Source organism: Lytechinus pictus, chromosome 1 (assembly GCF_037042905.1).
Source record: "Lytechinus pictus isolate F3 Inbred chromosome 1, Lp3.0, whole genome shotgun sequence".
NCBI classification, from domain to species: domain Eukaryota; kingdom Metazoa; phylum Echinodermata; class Echinoidea; order Temnopleuroida; family Toxopneustidae; genus Lytechinus; species Lytechinus pictus.
The window spans coordinates 24,491,422-24,496,523 of NC_087245.1; the positions used below are offsets into that span (position 1 = coordinate 24,491,422).

At 34.6% G+C, this 5,102-nt stretch overlaps 1 long non-coding RNA gene across 1 annotated transcript; it reads right to left on the reverse strand.

The window, feature by feature from the left end:
• Positions 1–978: 978 nt before the first annotated feature.
• On the reverse strand, positions 979–3,442 carry LOC129272970 (uncharacterized). The gene is made up of 2 exons (XR_008585782.2): positions 3,300–3,442; positions 979–2,403 (listed from the first exon to the last, which is right to left on the reverse strand). It is a non-coding gene; the product is annotated as an uncharacterized LOC129272970 (long non-coding RNA).
• Between the last annotated feature and the right edge of the window lie 1,660 nt (positions 3,443–5,102).

The window sequence follows — 5,102 nt, forward strand, 5'->3', positions numbered from 1 at the left end:
CTATTAATTTAGATATAAATATTTTCAGCCCGGACCATCCATTTAAGGGGGAAGTATGGGGAGGGGTATGAAATATGTAATGTTTTTGTTAAATCATCGTTGTTATTTTAAAGCGTGGTATTTCAACTATATTATTGTAATAATTCGTTCAATGTAATTCGCTAATTATGCTATTATGCTGAAAACGGTCTCTTGCCCTCATTTTCTTGTCAACAGGACTCCACCCCATAGTTCTGCTCATTAAACCACACACAGCCAACAAGGACACATCGTCAAAATGACGTCACTGTATTTTCAGTTTCACTATAGTATTGTATCGACGCGACAATCGGATAGGCTATCATAATTCAGACTTTAATATATTATTTAAAAAGTTCAAGCGTGAAGGAAGCTATTAATAGATATCCATCTCTACTTTAAGCACGCCAGCATTCTCCCATTCTAATGATGAACCAATTTGTAAACTGTGATGACTTTTCCGTGGGAAACGTATTTTTTTTTAAGTAGTGGGTAGTATGTATCATTTGAATGTGGAGATGCTTTTGATAACACTTTTCCTCTCGCTTGTCTCCTACGAAGGCAAGATCAGCATGTTTAGTGTCAAATGTAAATGTAAAGCTTAAATCTCTTTTCAAATGTGAAATGTAAAATTGCTTTTGTTTCGTTTTTATCAAAATTACATACGGTGGTGCTCAAAAGTTAGTGAACCTCATCAGAAAATGAACATATTTAAAATGTTCACGTTCTGTCATGTTTTAGCTATTTAATTGTTAAGTCAGGTGATAAAACATCACAAGCTTTGTTTCTCTGGGCTCGCCGAACATAGAAGTGTTGTTGTCTACATTCAACACTCGGTACGAAGGAGTGCATTTTGTGGTGGGGTTCACTAACTTTTAAGCACAATTGTAAATTAATCACACGATGAAGTTCACTTGTAAAATTCGAACACAAATGATAAAAAACACTGCAAAACATCGATTAATAATATACAGTAATTTATTAATTGTTCCGAGCTCTTTTTATTTGTCTTTGCATTAAAAGGGATATTTTATTGTTGACCAAAATATCAAAGAAAATTCTCAATTGTCATCTTTTTTTTTTTACAGTAGGCACTCTTATATCATTATAACGTAACAGCCTCCATCTATTCAATTTGCTTCTATCACGCAAAAAAATGCTTTATTTGTTTTGATAATGAAATGAAAGTACTGACATATAATAACGTTCGGCGTATCGGCCTATCACAATGCTTATAAATGTTCACAGAGTATGAAAAATAAAACCATGTGTAACATTTGTCAATTTAATCGGTTAACTTAAGGATCTTTCTGTAAGTTGCATTATTTTATACTTCATGTTTGATATAACACTGCTATTGATCAAACATCAATTTTATGTGAAAGGAAACAAGCAGCGTGGAGTTCTTCATAAAATTTGGTTTTGGTGTATTTATCTTTATATTATTGTCATTTTCAAACATAGAGCATGAAATTAAAACCGGTGAGGATAACTTAAAATAGCAATATATTCTATCATCATAGCACATCTGTGTTTTAAATGGGACCATACCTCTAGCAAGTTTTATTAGATTTATATACCAAATTTGTCAGACTAATTACACTTTTTAAACTTCATGTTATATTCACAAATAGCAATCTTTCATATACAGCTTATTTGCATTTGAATATATACATACCATCTAGTACTTATTCATTAATATAAACATTCGGGGTGCCTGCCTCTAGAATAATTATGTATTTGTGTGAATTCAATATGGTTGTCTAAAATGTCTATAAAAGTAACACGTTTATCCGAACGGAGCAAACATACCCTAATCTTTCATTAATCTATCCCAGGACGGTATATCTCTGATAAATATCATTACAATCAGAGTAAGCCAACAGAGATGATGCAGCTTTTATTTAAAAAAAAACACCTAGATTACAAATATTCTACTTTCTAGTATTCAGTTATTTTGTTTCATTTCATACAATGAAGGAAAGGGACAAAAAAGTATCAAAACTGCAGCTAAATTGTACACTTAGACTCCTATCAAGTGAAACCGTTTAATATTCAAAAATTCTTCTATGAAAACTAGAAAAGTATACTTCTACATTATTTTGAGAAATTCAAACATGCCTTTATATCGTGTTATGCTGGAATAATGTATTCAGTCGTAGGCGTTAGCTGCTCACTGTAAGTCATTAGTATGAACATCATCTCTTCCTTATATCCGGATGATTTTTCCACCGTGGATCATTAAATATAATGGATAATGGAATTGGGAGGGAAGAGGAATAATTTCGAAGCCAGTGATCTAATGAAATATGGCAGACGGATCGAACGAAAAGGTCAGGAATGTGTTTAGTCTTTGTTGTAAAAAGGTGTCGATGGTGTAGCGATCTGCAAGTAATAATGACAAGAAAAGAAAGAAAGAGAATGACGAAATACATCTGAAAAAATTAAAAGGAAAGAGAGGTAAAATTTACAGGCAAAAAGTAAAAAAAAATAGTAATCAAGTAAATAAATTTTCAAAAGACACATTTCTCGTCAGATTTCTTAGGCATGTTAGGAAATGATTATATTTTGCTGATCCCTAAGTTGTTAAAAGAAATGACAGTCAATGCATCAGTGGAGCCAGCGAATAAAGGACAAGTCTTCAGCCTGGGGTCCTTTCGGTCATTGACAGTTTTGTTTTAGTGGGACGGGCGCGGATCCAGGGAGGGGGATGATGGGAAAAATGGCGAGAATTTTATTTTTGAAAGGCTCTCATAGTACACTTTCATCAATTTGAAACACTTTAAAAGCTTGTGTAAGAATCAGAAAAGATAGTAGACAATTTTTCACTGCTGACAGAACACTGCTCTCACAGCGGGCCATGCATAACCTAATGCTATATTACTCTTCTCCATTCTAAAACGTCAAGCGCCTGACAATACTTCAGAAGATCAAAATTTAAGTATGTGGTATGACTCGGCCGAGGATCGCACTTACGACCTCATGTTCATGAGGCGGGCGCTATACCACCGAGCAACCATGTCCGATAGAAATCGGTGGTAAAATAATTTAAATCAAATTATTGACACGACATACTTTTCTCAAAGCATTATCTCAGTTAATGTTAATGGCATGGAAACCAATTAGCAGATTTCAAAATACCCCCCTCTCTCTCTAGCAGTGTCCTTGTAATTCTTGATAAGCACTTGTTCAATTGTTCAATGCAGAGACGGTAAAGGGAATGGACAGTGAAGGACGCCCTCTCGGCCATCTTTGATTGGATCAATCTTCAAATCACTCACCTGCTTTATTAGGACTCCATCTGCTGGTCTGATCGCTTGCCACTGTTCAGGAGATTCCTCAGCCTGTTCACATTCTTCATCATTCTCCAGTTGTCAACATTAGCAAGGCCAAGATGTTTTACTGATCCTCTTTTCGACATAGCTGTAGACAAATGAAATAAACGTGTTCATTTTTAGACATAGTATACTTTTAAGTTCCCAGCTGGTTTAAAAAAATCTAAGCTCATAGCTAGTTCTGGAATAATTATAAGGCAATTTAAAGAAATTAAAAAAAATATATATCCAGTTCAAATAAATTCATAAAACTAAACTAGAAAAGTAGAAGGTACATATTCATGAAAAAAATACGAAATGGTGATGGCACCCTCTTGAAATATACACTTCTGATCCTTTGGGGGATCAATTCGATTTGTCATCGGTGAAATATTTTAGCACATTGTAAGTAATACCTCATCTTATAAGAACCTGAAAGAAAAGTCATTATTTCATACTCCTTTTTCTGTGAATGTCGTCGAAATGGCCAAAAGTGTTTATCCATTCGGTCAACTTTAGTAGTGACAAAGACATGTACATTTTATTTTGCCAGGAGTGTTTATCCATGGTTTTGGTTTATCGAAGTTGTGGTTTGTTATTCGTCCTTTGGTAGCATCTTTGGACGTTTCTGGAAATGATTTCTGACACATTTGAAGTTATTAAATGTGCATCAATGTGAACCACCCCAGCCTGTCAAATACACATTAATGGCCCTTTAATCTCTCGCAATTCTAACGGTGTTACGTTAATAATTTGCGTCATCGAAAAATACACAACATGAAGTTCTTCCAAGATTCAGGGTGTTTTTTGGTCTGGGAGGGGGGGTTCAGACTTACGAGTTTATTCAACGGCTCTTTCTTGGCAACGTAAAGAAAAAAATACGATTTTAAGAATACTGGTCTTTTTCTATTTTCTATCTGAGTTCCCTATCGTAAAGCTTCCCCAATGATCTTAGGGCTGTTTTTGTTTATTTTGCTTTTACGATTGATTCCACGTGGTTATTATTTACAAACAATCGTACAAATCACTGAATTTGCTATCAATGGCACGTTAAAACCTTCTGTTGTAACATTCTAAACCATCATAATGTGATTGGCCGAGGGGTATATGTCCTAGAACTAGACACGGAGTAGCACCGACTAAAGATCAAAAACATGATTTTCATGACTGATTGCAGATTTTGATCTTTATTTTGATCACTTTGGGAAACAAACATAATTATGTTCCTTACGATAGCTGTTACACAATGGATGATTATCATATATTTATGAATCTATGTGACTTGTGAATAACACTTCCTTTTTTTCATTTTTTTTAAAAGTTTTTTCCAAGATTAAACGAGCCTCTCTTCAAGCAGTACTTAAATTTGTTCAAACAGCTTCGTTTTTCCTATAACCTTGGAGTTAAATACGACAGAATATATCCATTATGTGCCTCATGGTTGGGAATCATTATGCATAATGAGGCATTGTGTTCAAGATTATTCATCGTATTGTATTGTAATATAGATTATGATAAAGGAATAGGATTATAATGCGTCGAATCGACCATGCTGATTGATCAAGTCAGGTCAGGTTTTCCTGCTACTGGTAACCATGTAACCCAGTACTACCTGTTTCATGGCCGGGTGGTCCTAAACCTAATATCTGGTGAGTAGGTGAACACCTAAAACAGGATTTGGGACTTACATTTATACCTGTCAAACTGTGGATGAGTAGCTGGTCAGCCAATGGCTACCCAAGGCAGATAAAAACTGAAAATCGTACTGCT